The sequence below is a fragment of the Pseudophryne corroboree genome, chromosome 3 (genome assembly GCF_028390025.1).
Source record: "Pseudophryne corroboree isolate aPseCor3 chromosome 3, aPseCor3.hap2, whole genome shotgun sequence".
In the NCBI taxonomy this organism is placed as follows: Eukaryota; Metazoa; Chordata; class Amphibia; order Anura; family Myobatrachidae; genus Pseudophryne; species Pseudophryne corroboree.
This window is the reverse complement of record NC_086446.1, coordinates 352,582,955-352,604,581: the sequence shown is the minus strand read 5'-3', so window position 1 is coordinate 352,604,581 and position 21,627 is coordinate 352,582,955. Positions and strand designations below refer to the sequence as shown.

General features: G+C 45.5%; 1 protein-coding gene across 1 annotated transcript in view; it reads right to left on the bottom strand.

Moving 5' to 3' along the window:
* THRA (thyroid hormone receptor alpha) overlaps positions 1-20,900 on the bottom strand; it is a 181,444-nt gene extending 160,544 nt beyond the window's left edge. The window contains exon 1 of the mRNA XM_063959761.1: positions 20,555-20,900. The gene's annotated coding sequence lies outside the window, so the exon portion shown is untranslated. The remainder of the gene's footprint in view (positions 1-20,554) is intronic.
* Between the last annotated feature and the right edge of the window lie 727 nt (positions 20,901-21,627).

The following is a 21,627-nucleotide window of genomic DNA, read 5'->3' as shown; positions in this document are numbered from 1 at the left end:
TACCCCCCTTAAGATCAACCGGATAATTATCAGGCAAACTGGCAATCTGCATATGTTTGATTTGTTTGGGCTCTGTGTGACCTGGTAGGTCAGAGTGGCAGCTTAATGATCAGATCTGTGTAGCTTGGTATGCAGTCAAACTGGGCAGACATACATAGGAAATTAGCATTACATCACTAAGACCCCTTTCACATCGCACAAATAACCCGGTATCGACACAGCATATTGCCGTGTCGAAACGGGTCAGTATGCGATGTGAAAGCTCCTTTGGTGAATTAGCGGGTCGCCTGACCCGGTAATTCAACCCGGTAAAAAAGAAGGGTTATTACCAGGTCAGGTGCAGTGTGAATGGGAGCCGTTCTGATGCGACACGGCTCCCATTCACAGCATAGGGAGAGGCGGCGCAGGAGATAAGCTCATCTCCCAGCGCCGCCTCCACCCCCGCCCCTGCTGCTGCTGCGCCCCCCGCTGCTATGGCAACCGACCCGGTATATTGCCGGGTCAGAAAGCCAGCAAAGGAGCGCAAATGCCGGATCCGACCCGGTAAGGACACGTTTCTCTTACCGGGTGGGATCCGGCATTTGTGATCTGAAAGCAGCATGAATGGATTAAAGTGCATAGGCAACCCCTCTCCTATTGGCCAGCGGCTCAAATTCTGACAACAGCAATAGTAAATAATACGATTACTAGAGCTGCCACCACAACATGCCGTTTTAAGCTGGGCATATACTATACAATTAACTGTTAGATAATTCTGTAGTTGGAATGAAAACCTGGTAATGGATGAGAGCAACTGACAATCAACCATTTGCCACCAAACACTGGAAAATAGACAAAACCTGTCCGTGATTTAACCAATTTGTATAAACAACAGTTTTGGTCCATTTTTCAGTGGTGGGAGATGGGGTGGGAGGGAGAAAACTAAACTGTAGAAGGGTCAGTGGGCTGAATGTAGGGGCCCAGGTACATGACTTCCAGGGCGGTAGGGGGTGTTTAATACGCAGAGGAGGGGTGAATACTGGAGTGGTCTATATATTCATCATTTTCCAGTGTGAGGGCAGCTTGCTTGACTGCAGATATCTCCAGTTCCTGGAAATAGATGTCTTAGCTTTCAGGCTGATAAAAAACTAGAGACTCCCACCAGAGCGTAACTACACTTTTTGGTACCCTGTGCCAGAGAGAGAATTGTCGCCCCCTTCCTCCACCCCATTTTTCCAATAGGGACATAGGGTGCATGCCTTGTGGGAAAGGGGCATAACAAGATTGATCCCAGAGAAAGCCCATGCTATGATGCCCCTTCCCACAGAATACACATTTATAGATCACTGCAAGAAAATGGATTTGGACACAAATCCTCTTTATACTACATTCATGCACTTAACTTGAGAGCTCATTGTTTTTCAGTTACAATAGCCTCTATTAAATATAATTTCAATAAACTGCCATACCCAGGATTCAGACCTATAACCTGTTGAATTCTAATCAAACACCCTACTCATTGAGCTATTTGATCCTGCATAAAAACTATGAACACTACATAAAGCTACTGGTACTTTGTATTTAAAAAAAAATCAGCATTACTATTGAGCAGGTCTATGTAGTATGCAGCCACACATCCAATCTCTTGCAGCCACACACTACATAGACCTGCTCAGCCGCAATGCTGATCATATTTTCACAAAGTACAAGGTAAGCTTCAAATAGTTAGAATTATCTAGCCTAGAATTATCTACCTTTCTATGCAAGGGCAGATAGCTCAATGAGTAGATTGTCTGACTGCAATGCCACAGGCAATGGGTTTGAATCCCGGGTATGTCAGCATCTTGAAATGTAGTAAAGAACAGTGTGACTGTTGTAAAGTTATTAGCGACAGAAGGGGTCAGTGCAGGAGACTGGGGCGGTTAAGAGATGCTGGGTTTCAAAAAGGGGAGAAGCTGCAAGTGAAAGTAATTAAAACAGATAATTGACAAGTACCGCCAACAGCACCCCCTACCCTGCAGCGCTATGTGTGGCGCCCCTTACGCACACACCTAGTTACGGCCCTGACTCCCACCTTTCAGGAGGTACTGGGGATTTGGGGTTAAGAGTTCAGGAGCCAGAGCAATCCACCAACGAAAACATAAAATTGCATAATAGACGTGTGGGACTGGAGCAGGGACGAGCTGCTGGAAGACTGATATCTCCAGTTCTGGAAATATTAGAGACAAATTGCCAGTGCCCAGAGTCCCAGCTTTTTGAGTATACCCTCAGAAAAAATCTAAGTCAGACAGAACCCAAGATATCTGGCTGACAAGATCAATTAACAGGCTTGGATGGATACTACTGCTTTGAAGTCAGGTACAGTTCCTTGCTAAAGTATTCACCCCCTTGGCTTTTTGCCTATTTTGTTACATTACAACCTGTAATTTACTTTTTTTTTTTACCTGAATTTTATGTGATGGATCTGCACAAAGTAGTCTAAATTGGTGAAGTGAAATGAGAAAAATGTATATAAAAAATAATTTTTATAAATAAAAATTAGAACATTGGCATGTGCATGTATTCACCCCCTTTGCAATGAAGCCCCTCAAAAGTTCTGGTGCAACCTATTACCTTCAGAAGTCACATAATTAGTGAAATGAAGTCCACCTGTGTGCAATCTAAGTGTCACATGATCTGTCAGTATAAACACACCTTTTCTGAAAGGCCCCAGAGGCTGCAACACCACTAAGCAAGAGGCATTACACCATGAAGACCAAAGAGATCTCCAAATAAGTCAGGGGCAAAGTTGTTGAGAAGTACAAGTCAGGGTTGGGTTATAAAAACATATCCAAATCTTTGATGATGCCCCGCCGCACCATCAAATCGATCATCTTCAAATGGAAAGGACATGGTACCACAAAAAACCTGCCAAGAGAGGGCTAGCCACCAAAACTCACAGACCGGGCAAGGAAGGAATTAATCAGAGAGGCAGCACAGAGACCAAAGGTAACCCTGAAGGAGCTGCAGAGTTCCACAGCAGAGACTGGTGTATCTGCGCATGTGACCACAATAAGCCGTACACTCCACCGAGCTGGACTTTATGGAAGAGTGGCCAGAAAAAAGCCATTACTTAGTGTTAAAAATAAGAAGGCATGTTTTGAGTTTGCCAAAAGGCATGTGGACGACTCCCCAAATGTATGGAGGAAGGTGCTCTGGTCAGATAAGACTAAAATTTAACTTTTCGCCCACCAAGGAAAACGCTATGTCTGGTGCAAAGCCAACACATCCCATCACCCCAAGAACATCATCCCCACAGTGAAACATGGTGGTGGCAGCATCATGCTGTGGGGATGTTTTTCAGCAGCAAGAACTGGGAAACTTTCGAGTCGAGGGAAAGATGGATGGTGCTAAATATAGGGATATTCTTGAGCAAAACCTGTTTCAGTCTGCCTGTTATTTGAGATTGGGAAGGAGGTTCACCTTCCAGCAGGACAATGACCTGAAGCATACTGCTAAAGCAACACTCGAGTGGTTTAAGTGGAAACATTTAAATGTGTTGGAATGGCCTAGTCAAAGCCCAGATCTCAATCCAGACTTGAAGATTACTATTCACAAGCGTAAACCATCCAACATGAAGGAGCTGGAGCAGTTTTGCCTTGAGGAATGGGCAAAAATCACAGTGGCAAGATGTGGCAAGCTTATAGAGACTTATCTAAAGCGACTTGCAGCTGTAATTGCCGCAAGAGGTGGCTCCACAAAGTACTGAATTTAGGGGGGTGAATAGTTATGCATGCTGAAGTTTTCTGTTATTTTGTCCTATTTGTTGTATGCTTCACAATCCAAAAAAAGTTGTAGGCAAGTTCTGTGAATGAAATGATACAAACCTTCAAACAATTCATTTTAATTCAACAAAACATGTAAAATGCAAAGGGGGGTGAATACTTTAGCAAGGCACTGTATCTCAGATATCTGCTTTGAAGTCAGAAATGTGTGAAAAGTATGTGGTTTGGGAACCCAAATGACATTAATTAGCGGTGTGTAAAAAACAAACGAAATGCCCCCTAACTGTCTCAAGGGGTTACATACTATTTACCGGCGGGCGGGATGCCGGCTGTCGCTGCGCTCGCCACAAGTTCTATTCTCACTCTATGGGTGTCATTGGCACCCACGAGTGGGAATAGCCCCTGTGCGCTGGGATTCTGGGTGTCGGCATTGTCGGCTGTCAGGACCCCTACAGTCGGTAAATTGTTTGCATCCCGCCTCAAGGACAGTCTCTCCGATTCCTGCTATGGAACTGTAATTCTATCACCTGTTCTGTCACCTGTTGATGGTCTGGTCTGAGTAACAAAACCCCTATTGTACGGATACTTCACTTTGGAGGAAAGCCTGCTCCAAAAAAATACCCTGTTGTGTCCCAATTTGTCCATAATGAATTCCACCATGCCCCAGATGGTAGTAAACGTTTTTGAAATCTTCCAATATGAGTATCTTTCTCTCAATTGGTGCTTTAAAACAGTGGTTCTTAACCTGAAGCCTCAAGTTTTCCCCACAGGTCATGTTTTGTGGATTATGTCTGTGGAAGCAGGTGCACTGGCGTATCTATAATAGGTGCAGTGTGCGCGGTGCACACGGGCCCCTGGGTCCAGAGGGGGCCCACACCGCACACACTACACCTATTTCTTCTAAATACTTACCTTTCTGGTGTCCGGGTGTGGGTACCCTTCTCTCCCGAGTCCCGGAGCCGGCAACCGCAGCAGCGCTGTTAGTGCTCTGTCTGAGCACTAGAGACTCTGGCACAGTAGCGCATGCACAGGTCTCCGAAAAAATGGCCGCCACGCCATTCTTTCTGAGACTTGCGCATGCACTGTAGACTCTGGCCAAGCGGTGAAGTGAGCAATCTACTAGATTGTGCCAATATAGAACCGGCGATAGCGAAACGCGGGGATGCACATCACTATCGCTATGGGGCATACACACGGAGAAATCCGTGCTTAATTTCTAAGCAATCTAGTCAGATTGTTTAGAAATTGAGGGCCTAATTCAGATCTGATCACACCAGCATATTTGTTAGCAAATGGGCAAAACCATGTGCATTGCAGGGGGGGCAGATGTAATATGTGCAGAGAGAGTTAGATTTGGGTGGGTTTTTTGGTTTCTGTGCAGGGTAAATACTGGCTGCTTTATTTTTACACTGCAATTAAGATTTCAGTTTGAACACACCACACCCAAATCTAACTCTCTCTGCACCTATTATATCTGCCCCCACCCCCACCCCGCTGCAGTGCACATGATTTGCCCATTTGCTAACAAATTTGCTGCTGCAATCAGATCGGAATTAGGCCCTAACCACGGATCTCTCCGCGTGTACCCCCCTTTAGAACAACTTATTGCACTAGTGTTTCTTATGCAATCCAGTTCTGTTTGTTTGTCTTTAATTATTATTTGCAAATAAGGAAAAGCATGTGGGCTTTTTCCCAACTGGCCACTTTTTGACACATTAATAAATGCATAAAATGCATAAAAACCATATTTAAAATAGGACAACAAAAAATGTTTACGTTGCATTTCATTCTAGAATAAAGCCCAATCTACTTCTCATGTGTTAATGCAAACTAACAGTATAACAGAATGCTCTGGTAAAAGTGGAACACATGAATCACCAAAGTATTCATTCATGCATTCTACACAGTGTGTATGTGCTAATTACGAAACTGCACATTACGAAGTATCGGGTGTTGATCAATGGCAACAATTCCCAAATAAATACAATGTGATTCCATTATGTAAGAAACAACGAGTCACAGGGGGGGAAATGTGTGTTACATAACAACAATGGAATGACACCCTCATTCTGTTTTTATCTAACACAAGGGGACTACTGGCTGTGTGCCAGACAACATTTAAACAAACACAAGACAAGTGAATCTGTCCCCTGGGTATAGTCTGTCAATGTCCGTGGGTGATACAAACACACACACATAAAACATAAACACAAGAAGGGTGAGTGAGTGTGAATTGGCTGACACACTTGTACATAGATGTGGGTATTTCTATAGTTAACATTTTAAATATTTGACAGATTTGCACTTATAGGTATATTTACTAAAGTGCGGGTTTATAGAAGTACAGATGTTGCCCATAGCAACCAATCAGATTCTACTTATCATTTATCTAGCACCTTCTAGAAGATAATATCTAAAATCTGAATGGTTGCTATGGGCAACATCTCCATATAAACCTGTACTTTAGTAAATATACCCCTTACTGACACATTTTCGCTGGGTAAAAAAGCAAGAAAAGCAATGACTATAGATGCAAGCACTAGAAATGCATGCACTATGAATTGTGCTTTTACCATTACAACCCTGTGTACTAGAAGCAGATGTTAATGCATGGAACATGCCACATTCTCATTTTTTTAAACAAGATGTTAAAATGTCACAATGCAATGAGGGAGCAAGCCCATATGAAACTCCTTATCTTATATATCAGGCATTAAGTAATGGCTAAAAAAGCGCAACAGGTGTGAACGAGACCTGAGGGAACACCATAATGAAAAAAAAAATAAGAATTTACTTACCGATAATTCTATTTCTCGTAGTCCGTAGTGGATGCTGGGAACTCCGTAAGGACCATGGGGAATAGCGGCTCCGCAGGAGACTGGGCACAAAAGTAAAGCTTTAGGACTACCTGGTGTGCACTGGCTCCTCCCCCTATGACCCTCCTCCAAGCCTCAGTTAGGATACTGTGCCCGGACGAGCGTACACAATAAGGAAGGATTTATGAATCCCGGGTAAGACTCATACCAGCCACACCAATCACACCGTACAACTTGTGATCTGAACCCAGTTAACAGCATGATAACAGAGGAGCCTCTGGATAGATGGCTCACAACAATAACCCGATTTAGTTAACAATAACTATGTACAAGTATTGCAGACAATCCGCACTTGGGATGGGAGCCCAGCATCCACTACGGACTACGAGAAATAGAATTATCGGTAAGTAAATTCTTATTTTCTCTGACGTCCTAGTGGATGCTGGGAACTCCGTAAGGACCATGGGGATTATACCAAAGCTCCCAAACGGGCGGGAGAGTGCGGATGACTCTGCAGCACCGAATGAGAGAACTCCAGGTCCTCCTCAGCCAGGGTATCAAATTTGTAGAATTTAGCAAACGTGTTTTCCCCTGACCAAGTAGCTGCTCGGCAAAGTTGTAAAGCCGAGACCCCTCGGGCAGCCGCCCAAGATGAGCCCACCTTCCTTGTGGAATGGGCTTTTACAGATTTTGGCTGTGGCAGGCCTGCCACAGAATGTGCAAGCTGAATTGTATTACAAATCCAACGAGCAATAGTCTGCTTAGAAGCAGGAGCACCCAGCTTGTTGGGTGCATACAGGATAAACAGCGAGTCAGATTTTCTGACTCCAGCCGTCCTGGAAACATATATTTTCAAGGCCCTGACTACGTCCAACAACTTGGAGTCCTCCAAGTCACTAGTAGCCGCAGGTACCACAATAGGTTGGTTCAGATGAAACACTGAAACCACCTTAGGGAGAAAATGAGGACGAGTCCTCAATTCCGCCCTGTCTGAATGGAAGATCAGATAAGGGCTTTTACAGGATAAAGCCCGCCAATTCTGACACGCGCCTGGCCGAGGCCAGGGCCAACAACATGACCACTTTCCATGTGAGATATTTTAACTCCACAGATTCAAGTGGTTCAAACCAATGTGACTTTAGGAACCCCAAAACTACATTGAGATCCCAAAGTGCCACTGGAGGCACAAAAGGAGGCTGTATATGCAGTACCCCTTTTACAAACGTCTGAACTTCAGGAACTGAAGCTAGTTATTTCTGGAAGAAAATTGACAGGGCCGAAATTTGAACCTTAATGGACCCCAATTTTAGGCCCATAGACACTCCTGTTTACAGGAAATGCAGGAATCGACCTAGTTGAAATTCCTCCATCGGGGCCTTACTGGCCTCGCACCACGCAACATATTTTCGCCAAATGCGGTGATAATGCTTTGCGGTTACATCCTTCCTGGCTTGATCAGGGTAGGGATGAATTCATCCGGAATGCCTTTTTCCTTCAGGATCCGGCGTTCAACCGCCCTGCCGTCAAACGCAGCCGCGGTAAGTCTTGGAATAGACAGGGTCCTTGCTGGAGCAGGTCCCTTCTTAGAGGTAGAGGCCACGGGTCCTCCGTGAGCATCTCTTGAAGTTCCGGGTACCAAGTCCTTCTTGGCCAATCCGGAGCCACGAGTATAGTTCTTACTCCCCTCAGTCTTATAATTCTCAGTACTTTTGGTATGAGAGGAAGAGGAGGGAACACATACACTGACTGGTACACCCACGGTGTTACCAGAGCGTCCACAGCTATTGCCTGAGGGTCCCTTGACCTGGCGCAATACCTGTCCAATTTTTTGTTTAGGCGGGACGCCATCATGTCCACCTTTGGTTTTTCCCAACGGTTTACAATCATGTGGAAGACTTCTGGGTGAAGTCCCCACTCTCCCGGGTGGAGGTCGTGCCTGCTGAGGAAGTTTGCTTCCCAGTTGTCCACTCCCGGAATGAACACTGCTGACAATGCTATCACATGATTTTCCGCCCAGCGAAAAATCCTTGCAGCTTCTGCCATTGCCCTCCTGCTTCTTGTGCCGCCCTGTCTGTTTACGTGGGCGACTGCCGTGATGTTGTCCGACTGGATCAGCACCGGCTGACCTTGAAGCAGAGGTCTTGCTTGGCTTAGGGCATTGTAAATGGCCCTTAGCTCCAAATATTTATGTGAAGTGATGTCTCCAGGCTTGACCACAAGCCCTGGAAATTTCTTCCCTGTGTGACTGCTCCCCAGCCTCGCAGGCTGGCATCCGTGGTCACCAGGACCCAGTCCTGAATGCCAAATCTGCGGCCCTCTAGAAGATGAGCACTCTGCAACCACCACAGGAGAGACACCCTTGTCTTTGGTGACAGGGTTATCCGCTGATGCATCTGAAGATGCGATCCGGACCATTTGTCCAGCAGGTCCCACTGGAAAGTTCTTGCGTTGAATCTGCCGAATGGAATTGCTTCGTAGGAAGCCACCATTTTTCCCAGGACCCTTGTGCACTGATGCACTGACACTTGGCCTGGTTTTAGGAGGTTTCTGACTAGTTCGGATAACTCCCTGGCTTTCTCCTCTGGGAGAAACACCTTTTTCTGGACTGTGTCCAGGATCATCCCTAGGAATAGAAGACGTGTCGTCGGGATCAGCTGCGATTTTGGAATATTGAGAATCCAACCGTGCTGCCGCAACACTACTTGAGATAGTGCTACCCTGACTACCAACTGTTCCCTGGATCTTGCCCTTATCAGGAGATCGTCCAAGTAAGGGATAACTAAAACTCCCTTCCTTCGAAGGAGTATCATCATTTCGGCCATTACTTTGGTAAAGACCCGGGGTGCCGTGGACAAACCAAACGGCAGCGTCTGAAACTGATAGTGACAGTTCTGTACCACAAACCTGAGGTACCCTTGGTGAGAAGGGTAAATTGGGACATGGAGATAAGCATCCTTGATGTCCAGAGACACCATATAATCCCCTTCTTCCAGGTTCGCAATCACCGCTCTGAGTGACTCCATCTTGAATTTGAACCTTTGTATGTAAGTGTTCAAGGATTTCAGATTTAAAATAAGTCTTACCGAGCCGTCCGGCTTCGGTACCACAAACAGCGTGGAATAATACCCCTTTCCCTGTTGTAGGAGGGGTACCTTGATTATCACCTGCTGGGAATACAGCTTGTGAATGGCTTCTGCTGCAGCCTTTTTCCTTTCCCTCTGCCACGGGGCAGAAATGAGGAGTCTTTTGCCCGCTTGCCCTTATGGGGCCTAAAGGACTGCGCCTGATAATACGGCGTCTTCTTATGTTGAGAGGCTACCTGGGGTAAAAATGTGGATTTCCCAGCCGTTGCCGTGGCCACCAGGTCTGTTAGACCTACCCCAAATACTCCTCCCTTTTATAAGGCAATACTTCCATATGCCTTTTGGAATCAGCATCACCTGACCACTGTCTTGTCCATAACCCTCTTCTGGCAGAAATGGACAGCGCACTTACTCTTGATGCCAGTCGGCAAATATCCCTCTGTGCATCACGCATATATAGAAATGCATCTTTTAAATGCTCTATAGTCAGTAATATACTGTCCCTATCTAGGGTATCAATATTGTCAGTCAGGGAATCCGACCAAGCCACCCCAGCACTGCACATCCAGGCTGAGGCGATTGCTGGTCGCAGTATCACACCCGTGTGAGTGTATATACATTTTTAGGATATTTTCCTGCTTTCTGTCAGCAGGTTCCTTAAGGGCGGCCGTATCCAGGGACGGTAGTGCCACCTGTTTAGACAAGCGTGTGAGCGCTTTATCCACCCTAGGGGGTGTTTCCCAACGTGCCCTATCCTCTGGCGGGAAGGGGTATGATGCTAATAACTTTTTAGGAATTAACAGTTTTTATCGGGGGAAACCCACGCATCATCACACACTTCATTTAATTCCTCAGATGCAGGAAAAACTACCGGCAGTTTTTTCTCACCCAACATAATACCCTTTTTAGTGGTACTGGTATTATCAGAAATATGTAAAACATTTTCCATAGCCTCAATCATGTAACGTGTGGCCCTACTGGAAGTCACATTCGTCTCTTAATCGTCGACACTGGAGTCAGTATCCGTGTCGGCGTCTGTATCTGCCATCTGAGGTAACGGGCGTTTTAGAGCCCCTGATGGCTTTTGAGACACCTGGACAGGCACAGGCTGAGTAGCCGGCTGTCTCATGTCATCAATCTTTTGTAAAGAGCTGACACTGTCACGTAATTCCTTCCATAAGCTCAGCCACTCAGGTGTCGACTCCCTAGGGGGTGACATCTCCATTACAGGCAATTGCTCCGCCTCCACACCATTTTCCTCCTCATACATGTCGACACAATCGTACCGACACACAGCACACACACAGGGAATGCTCTGATAGAGGACAGGACCCCACTAGCCCTTTGGGGAGACAGAGGGAGAGTATGCCAGCACACACCAGAGCGCTATATATATACACAGGGATAACCTTATAGAAGTGTTTTTCCCCTTATAGCTGCTGTTTTATTAATACTGCGCCTAATTAGTGCCCCCCTCTCTTTTTTAACCCCTTTCTGTAGTGTAGTAACTGCAGGGGAGAGCCAGGGAGCTTCCCTCCAACGGAGCTGTGAGAGAAAATGGCGCCAGTGTGCTGAGGAGATAGGCTCCGCCCCTTTTTCGCTGACTTTTCTCCCGCATTTTTATGGATTCTGGCAGGGGTTAAAATACATCCATATAGCCCTGGGGGTTATACGTGATGTATGTTTGCCAGCCAAGGTGTTTTTATTGCTGCTCAGGGCGCCCCCCCCCAGCGCCCTGCACCCTCAGTGACTGCAGTGTGAGGTGTGTATGAGGAGCAATGGCGCACAGCTGCAGTGCTGTGCGCTACCTTGGTGAAGACTGATGTCTTCTGCCGCCGATTTTCCGGACCTCTTCTTGCTTCTGGCTCTGTAAGGGGGCCGGCGGCGCGGCTCTGGGACCGGACTCCGAGGCTGGGCCTGTGTTCGGTCCCTCTGGAGCTAATGGTGTCCAGTAGCCAAGAAGCCCAAGCTGGCTGCAAGCAGGCAGGTTCGCTTCTTCTCCCCTTAGTCCCTCGATGCAGTGAGCCTGTTGCCAGCAGGTCTCACTGAAAATAAAAAACCTAAAACTAAACTTTCACTAAGAAGCTCAGGAGAGCCCCTAGTGTGCACCCTTCTCGGCCGGGCACAAAAATCTAACTGAGGCTTGGAGGAGGGTCATAGGGGGAGGAGCCAGTGCACACCAGGTAGTCCTAAAGCTTTACTTTTGTGCCCAGTCTCCTGCGGAGCCGCTATTCCCCACGGTCCTTACGGAGTTCCCAGCATCCACTAGGACGTCAGAGAAATAATAAAATAGTTGTAGGCTTCTAAATATACACCAGTGTTTTGTGATCAATGTTATGGTGCCCATACACTTGTGAGATAATCGGTGCTACTGCTAACCTTCGATTTTGACCGCATCTGTGAGAGAAATCAATTGTATGCACGTTCTAGGTACCTTTCGACGCGATGTGCGGGCACGCCGGTCGAATCTCACGTCTCAAGATAGTATGTGCTGCACTTAATATTTATCGAATCGCAGTGCGAATCGATGTGCGATGGGCACCCGCTGGGAGCGTCCAGATGCCGCTCCCACTCGGCGGTGACGTGCCCATCACGTGATTACCATGCGATCTATCGCATGATCGCATGGTAATCACTTTGGCAGTTCAGGTGCGATGCCCCGCGATGTCGCGTTGCAGGGCATCGCACAAGTGTATGGGCACCTTAAAGCTGGGCATACACTATACAATTATCTGGTAGATAATCTGCCAGATCTGGTTGGTTGGAATGAAAATTTGGTAATGGATGAGAGCAAATAACAATCCACCATTTGCTCCCAAACACTGGAAAACTGACAAAAACTGTCATTCGTACAAATTGGTTAAATCACAGACAGGTTTTATCCATTCTCCAGTGTTTGGGACAAATGGTTGTCATTTGCTCTCATCCATTACCAAATTTTCATCCCAACCAGCCAGATCTGGCAGATTATCTGCCAGACAATTGTATAGTGTATAGGGGGGTACACACGGAGAGATCCGTGCTTAAATTCTACGCAATCTGACTAGATTGCTTAGAAGTTAAGCACGGATCTCTTCGTGTGTATGCCCCACAGCGATAGCGATGTGCGGCCCTGTGCGGTACTATCGCTGGTACTAGATTGGCCTGCATGCAGGCACAATCTAGTACATTGCTTATTTGACTGCTGGGTGATATGAGCGGCCCCTCCATCCTCCCCCATCACTCAGCACACATTGCGCTGTGTGCTGAGCGGGAGAGAATGTGTGCTGAGCAGTCAGTGCTAGATCGCTCAGCACACATCTCTTCCCGTGTGAACTGGCCCTTAGTCCAGCTTTACAAATAAAATGAAAGATGCATGTTTTTCTATTTATTGCATTGGTGTGGATCCACTGTGTGTGCAGGCCAAAGCTAATTCGTGCTAATGCTGCTACCTATTGGGGGTAATTCCAAGTTGATCGCAGCAGGATTTTTGTTAGCAGCTGGGCAAAACCATGTGCACTGCAGGGGGCCAGATATAACATGTGCAGAGAGAGTTAGATTTGGGTGGGTTATTTTGTTTCTGTGCAGGGTAAATACTGGCTGCTTTATTTTTACACTGCAATTTAGATTGCAGATTGAACACACCACACCCAAATCTAACTCTCTCTGCACATGTTATATCTGCCTCCCCTGCAGTGCACATGGGGGGTCATTCCGAGTTGTTCGCTCGCAAGCTGCTTTTAGCAGCATTGCACACGCTAAGCCGCCGCCTACTGGGAGTGAATCTTAGCTTATCAAAATTGCGAACGAAAGATTAGCAGAATTGCGAATAGACACTTCTTAGCAGTTTCTGAGTAGCTTCAAACTTACTCGGCATCTGCGATCAGTTCAGTGCTTGTCGTTCCTGGTTTGACGTCACAAACACACCCAGCGTTCGCCCAGACACTCCCCCGTTTCTCCAGCCACTCCCGCGTTTTTCCCGGAAACGGTAGCGTTTTTTCGCACACTCCCATAAAACGGCCTGTTTCCGCCCAGAAACACCCACTTCCTGTCAATCACACTCCGATCACCAGAACGATGAAAAAACCTTGTAATGCCGTGAGTAAAATTCCTAACTGCATAGCAAATTTACTTGGCGCAGTCGCACTGCGGACATTGCGCATGCGCATTAGCGACTAATCGCTCCGTTGCGATAAAAAAATACCGAGCGAACAACTCGGAATGACCCCCATGGTTTTGCCCAACTGCTAACAAAAATCCTGCTGTGATCAACTCAGAATTACCCCCATTGTTTGGCAGCACACTGAAAGCTGACAAGACACTAAAGGACCATACTGACAGGGAGATTTCCCCAGAGATGTGTGCTGAGAGATCTAGCACAGACCGCTCAGCACACATCTCTCCCCCCGCTCAGCACAGCGTGATGTGTGCTGAGCGAGGGGGGGATGGACACGGGGGGACGCTCATTTCACCCATCGGTGAAATGAGCGACCAGCTAGATTGTGTCTGCATGCAAGCCAATCTAGCACCGGCGATAGCAACGCGCAGGACCGCGCATCGCTGTCGCCGGCACCCCTACGCACGGAGCGATGTTCAGCTAATTTCTAAGCAATCTAGTCATATTGCTTAGAAATTAACTGAACATCGCTCCGTGTGTACCCCCCTTAAAGAGAAAAAGATACAGAGATAAAAGCTATCACTCTACCATGCAGTGGCAGGTATTCAATAGAACAGTAAAAATGGAAACTTTTGTTATCCCCATAAAACAACTATTTCTTCACGAAGCTATGTTTATGTAGAAGCATAAATTGCTCAACGATCTCTTAAATAATATTTATCTTATCCAAAGAGTTCACTTTGTCAATCAATGAGCTTCTTTAATATGTAACCCAAGCAATTCCTGGTTATATTAGTACAACATGGTTGTTCAAGTACCACTAAACCTAAAATTTAATTAATTTATGCAAAACAAGTAATAAAATGTACAATATGCAAAGATGTATATCAAAACGATCCATAACATCAATGGGACTAAGGGGGGGGGGGGGGGGGGGGGGTTATAAAAGCATGCAGAGAGGTCAATTCAATTAGCTGCGGTAATTTATCACAGGCTAATTGGTCCCCTAGTAGTACTATTCAGTTAGCTCTTTATGCAGTCCGCAGGCTGCAGTTAGAGTAACAGGGATTTCTTTTTGGGTCTGAGCAGAACCAACAAGAAATCCCTGTTAAATAGCCTATTATCGGATGCCCAAACCATGATAACACATACAGTAGGTCTGGGAACTTATCCCAGATTCTATGGGGCCGATTCAGTTGCTTTACTCGCGGCAGTCACTAGATCGTGCCCGAAGGCAGCAATTCAATTGTTCTGTCACTTGAGCGTCCAGCAGCCAAGGAGGACACATTTTTTCTTGCAGCCTTCTGACTTGGCACTTTGGCCGTCCAAACGGGAGTTTTGATGCTCAGAGCAGGAGTTTAAATGGGTTTAGCCATTATAGGTGGCTAAACCCAGTCTGTATGGGCCCGACATGAGTGAAATGCGTCCAAATATCGATTAAATAGTGACAATTGTTTAGGCATCTAAACAGTCCCATATAGAGGGAATTTTTACACACCCAAAACAATTGAATCAGCCCTCATTACAAGGTAATTTACTGGGTGAGAAAAAAAGGTCTCTAATTGATTAGCCCTGGGAGTTAAAGCCCAAGACTACCACTTTTTTTTATTTTTTTTATACCCGGTAAATTACCAGGTCTACCTGAATTCCCTCCTTAATCTGTCCACTTTATCTCTCTCTCTTATTATACGTCATAATGGTAAATAGGACGAGATGTAATGAAGTCCGAGTTTGGCGGCCGTGCGGGATGCCGGACGAACTTGGATGTTTTTTTAAAGGGGGCAATCATTTACAAGGCTAAACCATGCCTTGTACATGATTGCCCCTTCAAGAAAACATTCGAGTTCAGCAGGCATCCTGCACGGCCGCCAAACTCGGACTTCATTACATCTCGCCCACAATTTCTTCATATAAACAAAAAGCTTTGTGATTGTCAGTCCAAACAGTGAAATCAAGTTTTTGTAACACAAGTATTTAAGGGAGATATTTACTAAAAGCTCGGTGAGAGATGACAGCATCTGTCATTTAGCGAGTAGTTGACTAGTTAGTACTTTATCTCTTTTATCTTTCTCCAAGATTTGATAAATCTCCTCCTAAAGGGGGGTACTCACGGAGCGATCGCTGCTTAAAATCTAAGCAATCTGACTAGATTGCTTAGATTTTAAGCACGATCGCTCCGTGTGTAGCCCCCTCAGCGATAGCGATGCGCAGCCCCGCGCATCGCTATCGCTGCTGCTAGATTGGCCTGCATGCAGGCCAATCTAGCGGGTCGCTCACTTCACCCGCAGGGTGAAGTAAGCGGCCCCCCCGTCTCCCCCTGCACGCTCAGCACAGATCGCGCTGTGCTGAGCGCCGGGAGAGATGTGTGCTGAGCGGTTCGCTCAGCACACATCTCTCTGACATCGGCCAGTGAGTACTGGCCTTAAGTGTTTAAATGAACTGTAACATAGGGATCATTGATAATTCAAATGGTTCAGATAATGTGCATGCTATAATGTACATGCTGCATTACCATGCAGCTGAAGGGGCCACAGGTGCATCACAAACAGCCCTATAGGCAGTAACTATGAATTTGGCCTAGGCTTACTTGGCTTAAACTAAAGAGAAAAAGTCTTTTCTACTGAGAAACATTTCCCGATTATACTTGCTTGAAGAAGCATATTCCCAATATAGTATGAAATTTACCTCCCACCTGTTGCCATACTATCTCCCACCAAAGCATACTTTACTGAGGAGTATATTCAGGGCCTAATTCAGATCTGATCGTAGATGTGCTAAATTTAGCACATCTACGATAATGTACTCTGACATGTGGGGGGACGCCTAGCATAGGGCTAGTCCGCCCCGCATGTCAGGCCCTAACCCCCCCCCCCCCCCCCCCCCCCACCTCGCACATCGCACAGGTACAAAAGCATTGCACGGCGGCGATGCTTTTGTACCTGACGAGTAGCTCCCTGACAGCGCAGCTACTGCGCGCTGGCAGGCCACTACTCGACGCATCCCGGGTCGCAGCGACTGCGTGTTACGTCATGCAGCTGCCTTGCCCCCCCCCCCAACAGTCTGGACACGCCCGCATTGACCAGACCACGCCCCGTCAATCAGGCAGAGGCGATTGCACTAGTAAGATGCTGTTATCATCTCACCTGGCCCCCTAGGGGTGCACGCGCGCAGTGTGCCCACAAAGTGATTCATACTGCGATCGCTGCCGCAGTCTGAATTACCCCCTCAGTCCACTGTGAAGTGTGCCCTTTTGTTAAACGCCCACGACAAAATGATGAACTGCATATTCTTCCTTAAAGATAAAGTTTACTCAGTCTGAGTAAAAATATTTAGTTGTGGAGTCCGGTATTCAGTGCAATACCTTGCACTTAAAGGAAAAAACAAACTGTGATATTGTGGTATAAGTATTTCTGAACACTATTGGCTAAGAAGACTGTGGCAGCTGCGTTGCAACACAGTGTCCACCTACTGTATGTAGGAAGTTTGGGCATACAATTCACACAACAGCAACATAATATAATCCACACAGAGATCTACATAAGAAAAACATGACAGTCTAATCTCAAAAGTACAAAGTATAATTGAATAGTTCACAAGTTAAGGGCACCATAGACATGACAGTCCGTCATGTCATATAAGATTTCCTCCAACCTCCCGGCAGCCTCCCTGTTGGCAGGATAGTATTAGATATATCGTATGCAGTTTTTTTGCATACGATGTATCTTTTACTTTCCCATCCATTTACTGCGGGATCCGACATATAACGAGTGCAGCACTCGTGATATGTCGGATCTAGGGGGATCCGATCCGATGCACACGGGAACGCGCAACGGATCGGATCGGGGGAAAAGCACACCGAAAATGCCCGATTTCACCCAATATATCGGGCCGAATGCCCGAACTGGGCGGAATTCGGGCATTATCAGCATAGTGTATGGGGCCCTCAAGTGTCTAAAAAAAGTAACAAATGCTTCTACTACTGGATCAAAATCTCTGCTGAATGCATTAAATGTGTAACTACCACAGTGGAAGGGGGTGTAGCTGCATCAAGTGATTTTTTTCACCCCCTGCATGATACATAAGGAACTTTACTCAGTTATGCTATGAAGTCCATGCATTTTTAGTTACACCCCTGGTAGGTAGAGATGCACATACAAGATCCTCCTCCATAAAAAAAAAAAAAAAATCACATAATTTCACCTTTCAGTCGTAGATAAAATCTAACTATAAAACACACATTAGATTCTGAATTCCTTTTAGCATAATGGAGCTTTCAAGAAAAGGAATTCCTCAATGAGACAATGTGACACACAGGAATTGATCCGTCTGCCTATATACACATATAAATTCTCGATGGTTTAACCATCACATGAGCCTCAGTACCGTCACAGCACAAAACTTTTTATCACTCGAGACTTTCTCACATCCTACAACTGGAAGCATCTAGGCTTTCACAGTAGGACAGTGTCACAAACACACAAGCAGCAGCACACTCCTGCTGGAGTGTTAACACAAAAGGCCAACTCTATCTGCAATGTGACACACAGGGGAATCATACACTGCCAGTTCGTCTCACTCAGGCCTAACTAGGCCTCGCAGTCCCTGACGCGCAGAATTCTCTCTGCCTGTTACAGGAAAACATGAAGGTACTGTGTTTCTTTTTTCTCTATCATACAGAGGTGTAACAACATACAGTAAATGAAGTATCAGACTTAGTCACAAATGATAATTATGAGCTGTACGTATCTCATACAGCATTCCATGAGCTCTGTGACATTGCCAATAGAACACACGCTATTACTGTAGATGTTTTTTTTAAAGGAAAAAACATAACGACATTACCGTTTACAGGCCTTAGCACAACAGAAGCGGTGCTCTAGTTAGATTGTCACTGTCACATGTACATATCATTTCCTCACACTGTTAATGTCACTCACCACTAGATGTTTCCGTCTCAGGTTTTTTTGGGGGGACGCTATGGGACCTTACAACACTTTCTCTCCCAGCCACGAAGATCCACACCCCCCTCCCTGATCATAACACACAAATCACAACAGCTGTCTGCGTGAGAGTGCCAACACCACTTCAAAGGCTACCTGCAAGACATACTAACACGAGGGGCGAATAAAAAAAGCCACGCAATAAAATTACCTACATGAGGGATTGCAAACAAAGAAAGTCAATACACATAGGCGCAGGCACACATGGTAACACGATGCTACAAAGATTGCAGCATGCACACCGCACAGCACATACACAGCATGCAGATGTTACAAGGACAGACAGTGTACAATCCACAACTAACAACTATACTGGACAATGCAATACAGAAGTATACACGCGCGCGCACACACACACACACACACACACACACACACACATTAAATGTGCACAGCTAAATATACTGGACTTTACACACACTAAACAAACAAAAACACCAAAATACTGTAAAGTTACTGGGAATTACATGGTTAAAATGGATTTGCAGTGAGAATGGCGCCAAGGGGTGTCACTGTAAGAATGCAAAAAGCCCAACACATGTGAAGAGCCAACCCCATGCATGAAGGCCGTAAGCTGAAATAAAAGTAGCTAACACGGCATATGGCCAGGACTAACCCACTCTGACAACCACAAATAACGCTGCCCACAAAGAGAACCAGGACATGTCACCCTACACGGACCCTAATACACGCCAGTACATGGCATGTGGTGCAGGAGAAAGTACGCCACTCAGTAAGCAAACAAAAATAACACTTTAAATACGCACTTTCAGATTGGTTTCACTGGACTGTCAGATTCTTAGGCTTAGGCTTCCACCCACATATTTTCCTTGCCTGAGTTACATAGTAGCCTTTAAAACCATAAATATCTACCAAGGATTTTTTCAGAGGACATCAACTGTAGCAAAATAATACTAATATAAACAATGGAAAAGTACCAGCAATGTTATATAGTAAAATATAGATTTTAATCTACTTTATAACATAAAATGATCCAAAAGGTAATCAGTAAGTTAGTATCCTGGTGGGGAAGAGGTTAAATTTGCAGCAATGCCTTTATTTCCAATCCTGCCCACCACCTACTGGATGCAAATACTGCACTAGTGGAAGTGCCTTGTTGCAAGTCAAGGGGGAGAAGAGGACACGGCCTATGCGCTGTCAGCATTCAGAGGGAGTTAACCACTTCCCCACCTCGGCTAGAAGCAGGCTTCAACAACCTTGCAAAGATATAGCACACTCGACATACAGTACAGAGAAGGGCCTTGTTTATATATGTGCAGCAGGCAAGCAGTTAATAGACAGTTTGTCTTGTTTACCCTCAAACAAAATGCAGAATGCAAAGAGCACCAGACGATATCTGCCGCCCCCTTCTGTATATAACCCCCCCCCCCCCCCTTCAATAAAGTTTACCCAGAATGAGTGCAATAAATGCACCATTTACTACTAACGACAAGTTAATGCTGTTTGCTGTTGGACGTGGTGGGTGCTGACATGCTCCTATATAAATTTCCTTATTAAGAAACCCTTTGCCACAAAGCAGGCTAACATATATAAGTAGGGGGTGTGGGTGTGATTAATATTAGGGTTGTGAAGAAGGGGCAGCTGGAAATAGGCAAAGAACGGGTATTACTATTCTCTTCCTAGGAAAGGCCACTACTGTACAGCCTCACGCCCCTTTCTTGTACACAGGCCTCTACAGGACAAGATGGGTTAAACAGGTAAGACTGTGGAGACACGACCTGATTACTGTACTCAGCACAGAACGCACAGGACCACATCCCACCCGACCCCATGTGCAGTTTGCATGGTAACTCACCTCTGCGCAGAACCAGACCGGATATTTAAATCCCCCCTCTCCTGTGCCCCCCGGGGGGCAGTTATAGGGTGCAGACCACTTGGGAACCAAATCGAGAGTATGAAAAAATGCAAAATGATATATAAAAAAAAATCAGGAGGTGTATAGGTGTCCTATTTCTTCTTTACCTCCCACAGAACAAACCCCAAATCTCCAGTAGAACACAACTGCTACTTTTAGAATCCCGGTATTTTATGCTTTAGCTTCTTTTTAAAAGGGGTGGGGGGTTTATTTCTGTCTGTCCCTCTCTCTTTCTTCTCTTCCCTCCGTGTGTCAGGAATACAGACAGAGAGGAAAGGGGAAAAAAAATCTAGTTATATTCAGCTCCTCCCTCCGTATCTGTGTATCATATCCTTTTAATACAGTATGGCTGCTTTGGAGCGCCCCCTGGAGGAATCGTTGTCTATGACACGTTCCACAATTCACGTTTCTTTCCAGACACTTTCTAGGGTGTACCAGCTGCATGCACGAAATGTGCTCTCTGTGAAGCTGATACCAAACTTGGCGCCTATTTTCTCCTCCCCTTGCTAGTCATATGGACCTCAAGGATACAGAATACATGTGAGGGAGCAGAGAATGCACAGTAACTACACTTCTGTAAAATTAGGCTCTGATTTGATTACTTTCAGCATTGAACACACGGATTGCAGACATAAATTAGGGAGAAAATGGTGTGTTTGCAATGTGTACAGGGAAGTTAATATTTAACTAGAAAGCAAGACACCAAATAAATAAATAAAATGTAAGAATCTACACAAATGTTTGTGTCACCAATATGTACAAGATTTTAGTTATGTTGTTTCAACTTTATACATTGACAAATTAAAACTTACTTGATATTTATAAATTATTATAGCAAGAATTTTTAATTTGTCAATTTATTGTTCTCCATAAGTACCCTTTCTATAGCATTTTTTTTACTGGTGCACATTTCTACTTAATAAAAATATTGTTTAAGCGATTAATAAAATTACATTTTAACTACAACTATTTATTTTTTTCAAGGAAAGAAATTTGTGTGCATCCATGTTCCC